The sequence below is a fragment of the Notothenia rossii genome (genome assembly GCF_949606895.1).
Source record: "Notothenia rossii genome assembly, chromosome: 9".
NCBI classification, from domain to species: Eukaryota; Metazoa; Chordata; class Actinopteri; order Perciformes; family Nototheniidae; genus Notothenia; species Notothenia rossii.
The window spans coordinates 38,729,928-38,747,016 of NC_136907.1; the positions used below are offsets into that span (position 1 = coordinate 38,729,928).

Genomic DNA, 17,089 nt, shown 5'->3' on the forward strand with positions numbered 1-17,089 from the left:
ATTGGTGTGTACAAATTTAAAATATGTAATTACTAAATGGGTGAAAATCGCTTGTATCCATAATGGGCAGCATTAATATACCCACATGACAGCTCATTGTTGTGTTGATTAGATACACACTCCTACCACAAGGTTTCGCCACATAGTTTTGATCTATGTTTAAATCCACAACCTGAACAAGAGCTCTTGATTAAACTTGGCTAAGACTTTAGCACGGAGCACGAGTCAGTTAATTAATAGACCAACAAACAAAACATGGTACCAGGAGTAAATTATGAAGTAAAATGAAAACATATTAAGTGAGGAGTTGTGACAAGCGACATGGACTCATTAAAGCCACCGGAGACGCTAAAACTTTCGGGAAATGTCGGCAGCAACTGGCAGACCTTCAAGCAGCAGTTCCAGCTTTACATCACGGCCATAGGACTGGAAACTAAGCCGGATGCTAGGAAGGTAGCGCTACTGCTAACTATAGCAGGCCCACAGGCGATAGAAGTGTGGAGGATAAAAAGGTCAGAGAAAGGCTGCTAAGGGAAACGGAGCTGACATGTGAAGCAGCTATACAAATCTGCCATGCAAGCGAGCTGTCCCAAATGCACGTCAGGACTTTCAGCGAGATGGCGGGCGCGGCTAACGTGAGTGATGGTGCAGCAGTTAGTGCGGTCTCCAGCCAAGGCAAAATGGCGCACACAGACGCGGCCTACACAGCGGTCGAAGAAGGGACATTCAGCTGTAAGCGCCGCGGCTCGAAGCACAAACCACGACAGTGGCATTTGGTAAGCAATGCTCTAATTACCAGGCCCAGAACCATTTAGCTAAGCAGTGCTTCTAAAAAGGAAACTAGAAAATGCATTTCCTGCAGAAAATGTGTGCGAAGGCTGTAAACTGTGAACATTTATGGCTGAATTTAGCTGAAAATGCAGAAAAAGCTGAATATGTTATTAGCTGAATGGTAGCTGCTTTTAGCTACAAAAATGTAGAAAAAGCTTAATATTTAAAAGAAAAGGTTTAAAAAAAGGTATAAACAACAACATGTGTAGCCTTGATGTCCTGAAATAGCTGAATAATGTAATAGTTGAATGGTTTCTGCAGCTGAAAATAGGCTGAAGGAGTTAAATATCAGATATAGGTAGTAGTGAATGAATTTGTATTAAGATGAGAAAAGAAAGTAAAAAGGTTTGGGAAAGCAGCGGAATATTTGAACTGCAAACTTTTGAACTAACTTGATGGTGAATTATCTGTCGCCATGCCAACGGCATTTGATGACATCCCATAATACGCTGAGATGTGTTGATGGCTGCATCGTTACCAAACCTGTGAAGTTTTGGGCCATTTTGAGCATTTTCACTGAAGTTATGAGAACCATGTTTCATGGTGAGCATTGTGTTGCCATGGCAACGGCATTTGAAGAAATCTCAAAACTTTCCCGTAGATGTCTTCACGGCTGGACTGTTAGCACACATGTGAAGTTTGAGCACTTTTTGAACATTTTCAAAGGAGTTATACATTACATTAGGAGGTTACATTGCTCTCTCTCTTCTCTCTCTCTTCTCTCACTCTTCTCTCTCTCTCTTCTCTCTCTCTTCTCTTGATCATTCATCATCGAGAGAGAGAGAGAGAGAGAGAGAGAGAGAGACTCTCTCTCACACACAGACACTCACGCTCTCTCACACAGTGTGTGTGTGTGTTGATTTCTAAATTAATAAATGATCAAAATTCCGCCAAATGTTACACATTCCCCCGCCATATTAGACACAAAATGACGCCAAATGTCAGCCTCGCGCATGTAAGAATACGTCATACTAAGAGACCTCGCCACCGCGTCTGAGTGTTACCCGCAAATGACGGCATTATTATCATCCTGGATCTTCAACAGGCGCCTGGATAATGGAACATAGTGAAGTAAGTCGTTCATATTTTATACATTAAAAACGATATGTCTGATAGATATACACAACTGAATAAAGTGAACGTTAACTTATGTATTTGATCGTGTCCAACTGTCCATAATTTCCCTCTGCCTCGACTGTCAAAGCAGAACTTTAACGTCAATTTTAACATAAGGCTATACATTATACATTATTTTATAAGCTACATAATACTTTATCACTTATTTTATTATTGAAACTTCAGTCACGAAAACAGTGAGGGCAGCAAAGTTAGGTTTGTCATCATTTTAACTTAATTGGTAAATGAGGATTCTGCTTTTAAAGAAAAATACAAAGCTTTTAAATTCATGAGGTTATTTTAAAGTGACATTTCACCGTTCAATATTTTTCTTTGTGTCAAATAATCACCCTTAGATAGATAGATAGATGTGTGCTTATAGAAGAGACGGCAGTAAAAATGCCCCCAGATATTAGTTCTTAATAAAGTGGCGAATATTTGTCAATAATGCTGTATTTGTGTGAACAGATTACAATATTACACATATTAATATTATTATATTGTGTCCGTGGAGACTGATTTGTCATAATATTTGTTAGTCAGCATGATGAGGAGTACAAGAGGACTTAACCCCTGCCAAGAAGCAGAACGTCAAATCCGAATGGAAAAAGATAAGGACAATTTGAGATGGGAGCACATCAATGCCAGCAAAGGTAAGATTTGTTTTCTGTTAACTTGTTTAACCTCTGTTATGTGATAAAGAATGTTCTGGGGCCTCATTTATAAAGTGATATACGCTCAAAAAATGGCGTACGCCAGTTTCAACCCAATGTTTGTGATTTATAAAATACTAACTTGATGGGAGAACGTGCGGTCCTCCACGCAAACTCTAACCCATGCGTACGCACTAAGCACAAACACGGGAGAGACGAGAAACTGCGACACCGTTGGCAGAAGGAAGAATGGAGAGAAATATGTGGAAAATTCATTTTCACAAATTGATTAAAGCCAATCTTAAAATGATTTAACAAACGCCTGTTTGAGACTCCTCAGTGCACACAAAAACATAACCACAGGAGGTATGGAAACTAAGAACACCATGTGGTAAATTGTACAGCTAATATTACGCAACACATTAGTTTTATTTCCTTTAACTGGGGGGGGGGGGGGTTGAGATGCACAGGCTGCAGCGGAGACGCTGCGCACAGCTGATCGACAGCTGGGACACAAACCACCAAATACAACAAAAATAATTCAGATCCAGTCGTCATGACTCCACTCCGGAGGGCTTCCCCGATCATTTCTTAGAGTTTCTCATCAAGGGGGTGTCTCCTGTCCCCGGTACAAACACACTGCCTGAGGAAGGCTATGTGTATTTTTTTGTCATTAACCTTTTTCGGACCACTTATTTATTTATTTTGGTGACGACCCGACCTCCATGCTGCTACTCTGGTTCAAACTGCATCCACCAAACAATATGATTTATCTCGACCTCCCCAAAATAACCAAAATCTGACACGGTGTGTGAGATGTTTTAGCTGTTCTGTCGTCATTTCCTGCGATCTTCTTCATAAAGTCAGTAGGCTTGTTTGAGACGAGCTGCGGCTCGCCTAGAAAGACGAGAATAGCCTATCACAGCCGGGGGAGGTCTCAAAAAGCTTGCCTGAAGTCGGACAGCTCGGAATTGGCTTCTTCTTCTTCTTCTTCTCTCAGTTTTTTGGCGGATTGCAAACAACAAAATTGATATACTGTATATGTGAACCTGTTTTGTAGAAGTCCTCGCTAAATATGGTCATATGACTTTTCGGGTATGTGAAATAGTAGATCATTGGTATAAATGGTCTGAAATCTCCATTTGTAGTATGATGTTTACGACATTGTTAGTATCAGTGATTACATTCTAAAAGTGTAATTCATTTGTGGTAAATGTATGAAATTCTGTGTTTAAAGAGAAGTTTATTTATGTAGTAAGTACAGTGCAATGAAGAATGTCTGTCTCTTTCTTTACTTGTCCCTGTCCTTTCTACCTCTCCAACCGTATGAAGCTCCAGGTCCCGTCCAGGCACAAGATGTCTGTCCTGCTGCTCCTCAAAATGAGGTTTGTCAGTATACTAACACTTTAATTGTGGCCCCCCATGAAGTGCTTTAACATGACATGATGTGATATACTCCTGCTGTTTCATGAAGATGTAAAATATGATTGCATTAACCTTGTGTGCGTATGTGTTTGCTTAGTCATGGTTTAGAGGGACTTACTTGGTATATGAGGTCACTGTATGGTTTCTATATGTCGCTAAGCACTATGCCGTGATTGTATACCCTTGTGTGTCTGTGTCTGCTTACTCATGGTTAACAGGGCCTTCATTTGGGCTATGAGGTCTCTGTATGGTTTTCAAAAAACTACAGTGTCACATCACAACCAGGCATGACTGGAAATATTGGGCAATGTGAAAAGATGGACCTAAATCATAATCACTCCTAGGAGGCTATCAACTCTGCTAGCATTTGCTTAGCTCAGAATGTTACCGTCATTCTTTGTAATTTTAACCATTTGGTCAGCAACATGATGCAGTCATAATGCACAAGGGTACTATCATCTGATGTATTTGTGTAGAAAAATATACTGTATATGTGAGCCTGTTTTGTATAAGTCCTCGCTAAATATGGTCATATGACTTTTCGGGTATATGAAATAGTAGATCATTGGTATAAATAGTCTGAAATCTCCATTTTACTCGGTGTATTATGATGTGTCCAATTACAACATTGTTAGTATCAGTGATTACATTCTAAAAGTGTTAATTCATTTGTGGTAAATGTATGAAATTCTGTGTTTAAAGAGAAGTTTATTTCTGTAGTAAGTACAGTGCAATGAAGAATGTCTGTCTCTTTCTTTACTTGTCCCTCTGTCCTTTCTACCTCTCCAACAGTATGAAGCTCCAGGTCCCGTCCAGGCACAAGATGTATTTATTTATTTTATATATTTAAGTTTACTTTGTTTACACTTAATATGTTGTTCAAGTTCAAATAAAACATCTTTCTTTTTAAAAAAGCATTTTTTTTCTTCGACCGGAGTTTTAAAAAAAGAACGAAAAAAGTATAGGTTAAGGAGCGGTATCGGAAAAAACCCAAACAGTACCCAACCCTAATGGTTGATATCACATTAATTGATTGACAATAGTAATATTCTTGATTATTCCATTGTTTAGTTATTACAATTTCAGAAGAGTTTAGTTTCACTCACCAAGATGGCATCTTTAATGTCATATAACATTTTCATACAATCACTCCACCAACTCCTCTCCCCTCACTCCTCTCCTCTCCTCACCCACTACCCTCCTCTCTCTCCTCTCCTCACCCACTACCCTCCTCTCTCTCCTCTCCTCACCGACTACCCTCCTCTCTCTCCTCTCCCACTGCCCTCTTCTCTCTCTCTCTCTCCTCTCACCACCCTCCCCTCACTCCTCTCCTCTTTCATCTCCCCTCAAATCTCTCCACCAACTCCTCTCCCCTCACTCCTCTCTCTCATCTCCTTCAACTTCTGAAATTAACTACAGTAGTTTTATTTTTTGGGCAGTAATGGAATTGTAAACTTGATTCTTCACGTCCTTCCAGCTCCGACTGCACAGCACAGGTTCTGCCTCCAGAGCCGTTACACAGTTCTTTTCCAGGCACCCTTTGTAGTGTGATGAACCGGCCGAGTTGGCGCCGGACTGCTGCTTTTTCTTTAGAGGTCCAAGGCCTGCACCTGAAACAGAAATCACAAATGTAAAAGAGGTCTTCCTCACTGTTGGAACAATCATTCAGTCCAGCAAATTAATTTATATTATTTATGGATGAATTGTGGTTTTGAGTGTATGTGCTTGGTGGCAGCTTGGTAGTATAACAATCTCTAACAACCGTTATCTCTGTCCTCTGTAAGCATCAAAACACAGATTTAAATAAAGTAAATATAGATTTATGACAAAATAAATCTTAAATAGAAGTTAGTGCCTTGCTAAAGGGCAGGTCAAGCAGAAATAGACATCTTGACTTCTTAAATGTGATTCTCTATAGATTGTGTCTATTCATATTATGGATATTGGATATAATCCTGTTGTGAGTACATGAAATGTACCTGCCGTCTCAGCCCTCTTTGGCTGCTGCGAGCGTCTCTTGGTGGAGGTCAGAAGGTCGACTTCTTCTACAAGGAGAGAAGAAATCACCTTAGCATTAGCTTTGATTCATCATGCTAACAGATATCAAAGTGTCCCAGCAATAAACTGAAGTGATGTTCATACCTTCTGAATCCTCCATTAGTTCAGCCGTAGCCGTAGTGTTATATTATCTATATGACTGTGTGGAGGAAGCACTTCACACACCACACTATGGCCCAATCCCAAATCACCCCCTCGACCCTACCCCTCCGTGACGGAGTGAACTCCGTCTGTAGCCACACTCGCAGCTGAATGAAGTTCCCTCCATTAAGGGTTAAGGGTATAAATACAGCGGCAAGCTTTGGGACGGCCTCGCCTCTCTCCGGCAGAAACAGGAAATGCCGTAACTGTATGTAACAACGGTTTCAAATCAGCATCTATTTTACAAAAATGTAAATTAATAACTCAAATAAAACTCCAAACATCTTTCATTGTGTTTCAAAGCTCTTTTAGTTTTAAACCTGATGTTTACAAGCTTCTTAGTTTTTGCAACAGTCTGTAAATATACACAACTTTATAATAAAATGCACACATTTACCTTTTTCTAGACTAAACACAGGTATGATCCTAAGTTAAAAACATATCGTCACCTTCTTAAACTAATGGCCTAAGTCATATTTTGGAGAAAATGTTTTTTTTGCCTAAATCATCTCTTCTTGATGCTGGCCACCTCTGGTAAAATTGCCTACATCCTTATTGAAAGGTTAATGCTGTCCCTACCCTGATAGTATAATGGCCTATGTCAAGAGTGTGACTTAGGCCATATATTTAAAAAAGATAATGGCTTAAGTCACATTGTCTTGTGACTTAGGCCATTTTACAAGCTTTACAAAATGGCTGCTTCAAGAAAAAGAAAAACTAACAGATAAATTAAGTTATTTTCATGGTTCAGGGCTTATCCCCTGTTGGTAAGTGATGTTATACTATATTATACTATAGGCTAGGCTATAAATGTTGTGTAGTTATTTAGTCTTTTACTTTCACAATGTATGGTTACTGTAGCTACCGAAGCTACTGTAGGTACTATAGTTACTGCAGCTAATGTAGTTACTGTAGCTCCATGAAGCATGCACACATTTCCCTCTGGGAAAAAAAAAGACAAATCCAAAAACTAATCTAACCTTTCAGAACTAACGGTTACAATTACTGCATAATTATGAATTAGGAAAAGTACATTTCAATTGTTAATATTGTCTCCTTTTTCCACATTACATTTCCATCTTATTAGGAAAGATTAAAAGTTTTTTTAATTGAATTTGTCCAAATAATATTCATCAAAATAGCTTTAATGTATTAATACCACAGTGCAATTACAAAAATGTTTTTCATAATGATCACACAGTTGTGACCGTACGCCTACTCCTTTTTGGTAGGAGATGCACTTAACTTTTCAGACACCAATCAGGAATCATCCAATGAAAATGAGACCGTTGTTAAATAGATGGAGCAGCATGTACCAGGCCAAGACCCTGTATCAGATGGAGCAGACAATAACTTAAACACTGTCATTGAAGAAGAGTGTTGCTGAAGATGCCAAGCAGACCCGTCCACACCATGAAGAAGACACAGATGATGATGATAATGATGATGATGATGTTATCATAGACCCAAACTACAATCCATCCTCTGATGAGTCCTCTGTCCGTGAAAAAGAAGACAGTCTGGCAGCAACTTCAGAACATTATGGTCCTCATCTAGAGGTTGTGTATGAAAACAATACGGTCAAAAGGAAACAACATAAATACCTCAGCCCAGAAACATGGAAGCAAAATGAATACAGAAAGAAACGTCTCAAAGAAATGGCATAGAAGGCCAAAGGTGGCAAAGAAATAACTGCAAAGGCTATGGGCCTTCCCTGCAATTCGAAGTTCTGTCAACGAGTCACGACTCGAGACTGTCAATCCATTACAGAAGAGCAGAGGCAGTGAATATTTCAGAAAGTTTGGTCAATGGACAACTGGGAAGAACATACGTCACCACTTTGGTCACAAAGGTTGCCATGTAAGAAAGAAAGTTGGTGAGGGATCCAGGCGCAGTTCATCATTTTCCTACCAACTGAAACTTCAGGATGGAACGAATCTTAAAGTGTGCGAAGCTTTTTTTCTTCTACAATTGGTATCCCTGAAAGAACCATTACCCTCGCTGAACAAAGACACCATCGACCATGACGAACAAGTGGCAGACTACATCTCCACCTAAGAGTGGCCAACATGCAAAGCTGGAAACTGCTGTCACAGATTTCCTTAAGGACTGGTTGAAGGATCTGCCCACTGTTGATTCGCACTACTGCAGAAGCACAGCGACCTACAAAGACAATAAGTTCCTTCACCCAGGCACAACCATCTCCCAACTACATCGGGAATATCAACAGGCAGCTGCAACTGCTGAAGTTGATGCTCTGCCAATCAAGGCGAGGAGGTTTCAGGACCTTCAGTCCATGAAACATGCAATGCCCGTTGAGTGCCTGTCTATGCTGCCCCTGAACGCCTCGTTGGAGATTTTTCCATTTTTTTCTTCCTGAGTATAGTGATGTAATCTTACCCAGGTCCAAATGGACCAATCCGTGGAGCTCCTCACACACACACACACACCCCCCCCCCACGCACACGCACACACACACACACACACACACACACACACACACACACACACACACACACACACACACACACACACACACACACACACACACACACACACACACACACACACACACACTCAAGCCTTATATTTTCTCAGCCGCAATACTCCGCTGAGTTTCGCCAGCACACTCAGCCGCAGCTGTGTGGATCTCCACTCACAGTTCGCCACACACTCACGTGTGTGTGCTCAGGCTGAGTTCGGGCTGAGTTTCGCCGTGTCTCGCTGTCTCGCAGACCCCACGCAGCAACCAGGAAACGACACCAGTAATCCAGCTCACACTGTCGGCTCCTCGAGTCTCAAAGGGCGGAGCAGCGAGCCCTGCAACGTCTCGCCAACACGGCACCCAGACCCCACGCAGCATTCTCATCTGTTTCACATTTCTGGTTGCTAACAAACTCCATTGTAACACATAATCACACATCAGAGCTGTTGGAGATTAGGAGGATGTTTAAAACCAACCTCGTCTCCGCGTGTCGTTTGGTAAACTGGGTAAATTCGTAAAAAGGAAGGGATTAAGAAACACCAGAATGCAAGTTAAACAATAATCTTGTTTTAATGATACAAAGTAACAACACAAATACAAAGGAAGTACTTCCTGCTCTTTCTCCTGTCTTACTCTCTGGTCAGCCTGAAGAAAAAGAGATCGAACCAAAGGAAAACACAGGCTTTCATACTAAAACACAGGAGGAGGTGTGTGCGTGCTTTCCCCCAGAGGTCATCTTATTGGGAGAGACCAACACATGGCCTGTCGCACCCAATCAGTGCGACACAGCAGAAGAAACCCGGAAACACGAACCTGCTCTAAACAACAAGTTTCCTTATCTTATTTCACATCTTGCAGCCAGCACACACACATCTCCTCTATGGCCCTTTGTCCCTGTGTCCATCTTCCCCCCCTCAGGTTACCACACACAAGTTAAAAGTATGTTTTAAGATATAGTTGTTATAGTTGGCTAAATATACGTAATACATGTAAATTACTTTCATATCAATAATAACGAGGAACACATTACCTATGCTCTTAAAGGCCCAGTGAAGTGCATGTTTTTGCACCAAAATGAAATGGCAGTTTCATTCCTTACATATCATTGTGCCTGTTCATGGCTAAAATAATTTTTAATAATTCATAATTAATGAATTAATGAATTATTAATTTTGCCGTCTGAGCCTAACGGAAGTTGCAGACGATAGTGGCTGTGACGTCACAAGATGTACCCAGTTGCGATTGTAAACATGGCGGAGACTCTGGAAAGTGATACTAGTGTGAGAGAAATGATTGATTTGGACAGCTTTTCGGACAGGATAGATGAGGAAAGTGATCAATCTGGTGCACTTTGAGGGCAACATTAAGAGATTTATGGATACAGCTCTCAACACTCATATGAAACATATATTTCAAAAATCAAAAAACATTGGAATGATTTCTTAACCTATTTTATACAACTAATATTACATAGATGGAAATATTTGTTTACATAGATGACCAAACCCACTGAGATAACTTAGGCTACAGTTTACCTCCCTGAGCTGACGTTATCTCTCTCAGTCCCACAAGAGAGCACTCTCCCTCTCCTTATTGTTGAAACAGCTAATCTCCGTTAGCTCCGAGCTAGCACCAGATGCTAACAACAACCCTGTAACTCTGTCAGTCTCTCTTTCTCTCTCTCTCGAATCGACCACTGGCCTTTATTTATCATGATCAATCAAATAATCTACGAAACAATGACACCAGCCAGGCTCACCTTCATCTTTTGGGAACAGAAACATCGCCACTTCGGCAGACTTGACATTACTACAGCCAGCGGCAATGCATCGTTTCCCCTGTGTTTTTCATCCCTCTTTCTTCACTGTCGCCTCCATTGTCAGGTTTTCTCGATTGGCAATCACTTCCAGTCGACTCCGACACACTTTCCAGGAAAATACTAGCTCAAAAACGTTGAGAAATTCGACTTTGAAAAAGAGAAAAAACGAACGGTGGTGAATGTAAACAGTGCAGCGGCGTCCATCTCGTGACGTCACGAAGTAGATCGCAAGCCACGCCCACGAAGGCGAAGGTCGACTGCAGATTTCCCCGGAAAATTCAAAACTCGTCAAATTTGTTGCTATTCCAACATTTTTTGATATGGGTTCCAATGGACAATTTTGGTCATTACTATACGTATTAGCATAACAGATCATGCACAGGTGCACACTTCACTGGGCCTTTAAGCAGTATTAGAGATGCTTTTCAAATAGTCAAACTTCACACAGGCCCAATATAGAGAACACACTCATTTGTCCTACAGCCCTTCCAGCCATTTGAGCTATTGTTCACGTCTTTACTTCAAATAAAAGGTTTCACATTGTATATTTCCAGCTTCCTTTACACATACTGTTATTATTAATACAAAGTAATTAACCACACACATCTATTGAAAACAAGTAGATTTCCCTGATAATTGACATGCTGAAAATCTTAAGAAGAATGTCCCCTCCCCCAGCTCTCTCGTCCCTGTCATAAAAGCTGCTTCCATTTCATATAGAGTAATAAAACATGTTTAAGCTAATTTCTCCACAATGTTTGTAGCCATTTAGTACCCGCACATGAAAGAATAAAAACAGAGGTATAGTTGAACAGTAATCATGCAGCACATATATTTACTGCAATGAAAACACACACATTTGCCCTAAGCATGTGTAACGCACCCTCTTCTTTTATGAGGGAAACATTCCAGAGTTTTGGAGCTCTCCCCAAATAAGGATGTCCCCTGCTCACATCCCTCTCTAAACACAAAGACTTCACCTCAATATATTGGGGAGGGAAAATATACTTTGTCCCTTCAAATTTACCACACATGAATATATATAAGGTGACATTAAAATGAATATACCAGATTGAACTTTCCTGCCATAACACGTTACTTTAATACTTCAAATAATTCAAATAATCCTTCAATTCCCCCTTTTGGTCTCGCCCCACGAGACCAACACATATAAGACATTTGAAACACAACTACTGTCATTCTTTGCTACTGTGTCTATCCCCCAACCTTAAACCTTTGGGAACAGAACACAACTTTTCATGTCAGTGAAGGAACTATCAGAGTGGTTGCCTGAGTGCCAGAAAGCAGCATCCGTGCGTGTTGTTGAATCCTCAGGGCCCCCCTCCCCCTCAAAGGAATACGCCAACAAGGGCAGCTGATAGGGAGGGGGAGATGCGGCCTTTCCTTCAAAGGTGGAACTGATGAATCTGATCAGAGAGAAGTAGACTCCTCTGCTGCCTCGAGAAGTCCCCCAGCCCAGCTTCCGAGTCGTCTGCTGTAAGGATATCCGCGAGGTCCTTCTCCTCCAGTCCGCTGATGACAGCTTCCGAGTCGTCTGCTGTAGGGATGTCCTCGTTGATGATAGCCAGGTCCATCCTGATGTGTCTGGGTCCTTCCAGGTGATTTCCTCGCCGCACACTGGCTCCAGTAGTACCAGATGTCCCCCTTTGCTCCTCGGCGGACGGCATGAGATGTCCTCTGGGTCACTCAGTAGAGGCCGGAGAACCTGGGGTTGAGCCACGTAGGCCTGACGACCTTCAGCCAGACGAACTCCGCTGTGTCGGCCTCCTGCTCCTCGGGTCCCCCTTTTGGCGTCAGGAACCTGTGTGGAGAAATCTGATACCCACCCCTCTAGTCTACACTCAGGGCTTCTGGGCCCTCAGGTGTTTGACCCACCACTGGTAGGCTGCTTGGAGCCTGTTGGTGGGGTGTCTTAAAACAACAGCTGTCTGTGAACAGGTTTTCTAAATTAGTTGCAGACCTCCTATCTGCCAGTGTGTGTGTGTTCAGAATCTTAATACTTGGCCTGTGTCAACAAAATAAACCCCAACATCTTCAGGTGAACTAAATAACATATTTGAATAGCTCTGAATTTCTGACAAGCATCTGTGTTATTATAAATGAAATCCTTGAGATCCTATTTAAAATCTAAATATAATATGAACTGCTAATGTCTCTGGTAAAGAAACACACTAATGTTATGGATTAAAAATAACTAAAATCATGATACTGACAAAGTGAATGATTTCGTGGTGAGACTGCTTCTACCTGTCACTGCTTGGATATTATCAAGCTGAAAAATGAATACAGAAATCCAACATACTGTCATCAAATGTCTTTCTATTATGAATTTAAATTAAATGTATGTTACCTCAATAAAGTCTATGGCTTTTACTTCTTTACCAGGCTAGTTACAAGATGTTGTCTAAATTAAATCTCATTACATTACTATGTTTTAGCTTAACTGTAATATGTTCTTTCTACAGTTCAAACCTCAGTTATTTTAATACCTGTTGAAATATTACAAAATTGTTTCATTATCACAGGTCAACTTATCTGGTACTCCCTTCTGGAATGACATCTCTCGCAGTAGCCCCTTGGCCACTGATTCTGCATCTGTGTTACCTGTTATAACTCAATCAATATTAGAAACATGTCAACATTAATCAAACAGTATCTTATCCCCAGATATGGAGCAGGTTAAATCTAAAACTGTCAATCAATGGTCAGATTGAACATCTGAGTTGGGACGGCAGGTTTCTTCCAGTCCCTAAATGAAAAAATCCCACACTCCCCCTTTTTACACATGTACAGATGTGTAACAAAATCCTGTATGGGAATAAACACCTTCAGGTAACCAGTGTTTATAAGAAAATACCAAACATCATTCACAAAAGTACATCCATCATTTTTCACAGTAAACACTCCAGGGAAAATAAGTGTTCATTTCCAGCTGGCAGTCCTAAAAGAAACAGAATCTTTAGACTTTAGTTTGAGTTTTACATTTGCAAACCGCCAACTCCTGTGGGAATTAGAAACGGGTCACATGTGGTTTCCCCCTTTTGCAGAATTTTTAGGAAACCTATGTTTCCCTTGGAGCTCCAAAATAATATGTTCGTCCAAAGACATGCTCGGTTAGTTATTGTTTTAGAATCATGCAGTTACACTGATCACATGCCGGCATTCCATTCACACTCACACTGTCAGGTTTTAAAGTCAAGTTTGGTCAGCCCCAGAGTCAGTCATTGATAGTGCTTTTCTCAAGTCACACTGTCAGTCAGGGTCAAAGGTCATTTGGTCTCAGTTTCATTGGCCATGTGTCGTGCTCTGCAGAAACTTTGATATTTCAGCAAAGGCCAGTATCCTCTTTCTACAAAAATCAGTCATATATGGAGTGCCATCATTTATCAATTCACGATTACCACTTTAAGTCAGATATCTCTAACTTGTCATCGGGACGGCTGCTTCCCACATTTCCTGCAACTTGGTACAAAACTCACTTCATAATAGTACTACTACTACTGCAATTTATTTACACCTAAGTAGTATTAAAATTTCTAATAAATCTAATTCAGAAACTTGTGTACATAACTATTATCTTAAGTCAAAACATTACTAGGATCTATGTAGCTCTGCATTTCATAGCTCATTATACTCATTTATCTTCAATTCTGGTCTACTTAAAAACAATGTTAAACTCTTTAGCAGTGTGTGGAACCTTCGGTGTCCGAACATGCAACCATCACCCTTTACTTTATCAAGGATTAAAAACAGTTTCATCCTAAAGCCCTCCTATGGTAATAACTATGCCACAATGGTGAAATCAATATTGTAACAAATGAGATCACTAATTTATTCAAACATGAATACAAATCTCTTGAAGAATAATTTATTAATATGATGGAAAGATTGAAGAATATGGTTCTACACTGTGCTACTCCAAAACACCCCCTGCTTAAAGTGTAGTGCATATTTCCCTCATGTCTCCCCCTTTAACCCTCAGTGTGTTTTTAGGATGATTTTCTCATTTTACATTAATAGTTTCCTCTTTACTGCTATTTTGAATTTACCAATAGATTATTTCATGGTTAATACCTCTTTTTATCTTTACTTATTTATCAAGTCAATTCAAGTTCTTTAAATGTGGTGTCTTCTATGTGCGTTTTGTGAATAGGTGTGTTTATGTGTAAACTCACTCATTCCCGTTTTCCTTTTCTCCTCCCCTGGTTGTCTTAAGCCGTGACCCCGACCTCCTCACTTCAAATCGACTATGCCAACTCCTCTGATTCTGTCTTCTCTTCAGTCCATCAGCTCTTGAATCCATCCGCTGCAACTGTTTTAGACAGCCTTTGGCCCAGTCGCATCTGCAGCCCACATCATGCCACTGTTCTTTGCACTGCTTTGCATTTCATCTCCTCCTTTACAGTCTCTCTGCTGCTTCATGGAGGGCGGATTCTGCTCTCATGTCCCCCACTCTGCTCCTGGGCCAAATCTCGTGGCTCAGCTTCATGCCCTGTCTGAGGGACTGATGAGAGTATTTCTGAATGTCAGCAAGCGGTTTGGTTCTGGATGCCTCAGGTAGAGAGGGTTCAGCTCTGGTTCTCTGTCTGTTTGATGGAGAAGGAGGAGCCTCCTGTTGGGTTAGGTCTTTTGTCTGCTTGGGGGGACGGGGTCGTAGCCTTTCTAACTCAGAGGGGGAGTCCCGGTCCCGGGACGCATTATCCATAAGAAACCTAGCACACTGAGATTAAATCAATCCAACCCTTTCCACTCTGTCTCTTTCTACTCATACTATCTGTCTTAGTTGCTAAATGCCATCTAAACAACACCATTAATGTCTACTAATGATATTACAAAAACTCCCTCTAAAAATGGTTACATCCATTGTTACATATCTACCCCCAACCTGACTCTTTCAGGAAACCATTTTCTTTTATAAATTGAAATACCTGTTTCAAGCATCACATATTTCACACACTATGAAAGAACATCTCCATACTTTCTCCAATATTTTAAATCCCACTGTTACTTAGAACAATAGTAAACCGTGCAGAGCACACTGATCAGATCACAGTAATATAATTTGACTCAAGTGTAGGCCTATGTCTACTTTCCATTATACTTATTACTTTTGGTGAATATTTATTTATATTGTCTAAATTCCCTGTCTATGATGTGCAAACAGTTAGAGTATAAAAATGTGTTTTTCTCAATGTATTTACACTCCACGGATTCTTGAGTTTACTCATCTCCTGGTGTTGTCGTTCCTAAAAATGTTAGCAAACACAAAACTCCCACTACAACATTTATAGATAAATTGATCTAGCAAAATGAACTCTTTTCTAATTCAAAATGTGACAAAAGAACAATGATTTGTCTTTCACAAGATGGCGGTCTAACAGAATGACTCTTGACCTCATGGGGTCAAATAGATTTAGCCATGAGGCGGCTGACTTTAAAATGAACTGGGACAAAGAAACCACATGCATGTAGGTACATTATAGTTAAGACAAATACCATGAAATCCACAACGCAATGCAACGGTATCAATCAGTTCTCAAAGACTATGTTTAAATAGCAGCAAATCATTGTTTCTTATTTATTTCAATATATCTACCACTTCAAATCACACCTTGATCTGTTAATTTTCTATGTATTTCACTCCAACTTCAGATCACTGAGAAAAAGCAAGCAGACACCCTCCGGGCCGCTGCTGCTCTCGAGAGGAAAAAGGGGGGGGAACTCTCACAGACAAATACTGACACCCCCCTCTCTCTCCCCCGCTGCAGCTCTCAGCCTCGAAGGGGGGCCTCTTTCAACAATTAACACTTCTGCTATCCTTTTATTCAATTTTTCTGCTTGAACCCACTGTTTCTCGTAAGCTCTTAACTCACGCTCCTCTTGTTCAAATTCTCCCTTCATTATGACTTCGTATCTATTCATCTGACTTACTGTCTTTGTTATTGGTAAATATTCACAGAAAAAATTCCCCGTACAGTCTATTCAGCTTTTATTGTCCGATGTTTATTCCAACAAGTTTAGCAAGCCTCTCAGCGCGCTTCAACACCGTCTTTCAACAATGTGACGCTGACATGGAGTCGTAACCCAGGCTTACAGAACTCTTTATCGTGACGTTTGGCTTTATAGATTCAACCCCAACACAACACAGGATATAGTGAGGCCCGGACACTTCAGAATGACTTTCTGAAGTTTGCGTTACTCTCCTTTGGATCACTTATAACATAAATAACTCATCTCCAGCCCCGTCGAGCTTTGGATTTGTTATTTTGAGTCAGTCTTATATGGAGACTTAATACTACCATTTAACTACTCCAGACAGTATAACTGTGGGGACTCTATACCTCCACTTTTTAAGCCAGGGACTTCAATACCCTTCCGGCTGCAGGAACTCAATATCCTACTTTACAACTAAAACACGTATTTGTATTGTTACTATAAAAACACTGTGTACACTCTTCCGACAACTTCTAAAATTTGGAATAGGGTCAAATCACAGATTTTGGTATCTGCTTACCTTGTATTCTACAGAGCTCTGTTTTT

General features: G+C 40.6%; 1 protein-coding gene and 1 long non-coding RNA gene across 3 annotated transcripts in view; one reads left to right on the forward strand and one right to left on the reverse strand.

Moving 5' to 3' along the window:
- The first annotated feature begins 929 nt into the window (after nucleotides 1-929).
- LOC307019467 lies at nucleotides 930-6,157 on the forward strand. The gene is made up of 3 exons (XR_013802669.1): nucleotides 930-2,600; nucleotides 3,933-3,985; nucleotides 4,818-6,157. It is a non-coding gene; the product is annotated as an uncharacterized lncRNA (long non-coding RNA).
- A 112-nt stretch (nucleotides 6,158-6,269) lies between these two features.
- LOC307019462 (uncharacterized protein) overlaps nucleotides 6,270-17,089 on the reverse strand; it is a gene marked incomplete at its 5' end in the record, with an annotated part of 43,715 nt that continues 32,895 nt past the window's right edge. Inside the window, one exon of one of the 2 annotated variants that reach the window (XM_079650412.1) lies at nucleotides 6,270-13,153. Of the gene's footprint in view, nucleotides 13,163-17,089 lie in introns of both variants that reach the window. The other variant, XM_079650413.1, reaches the window with a different exon arrangement.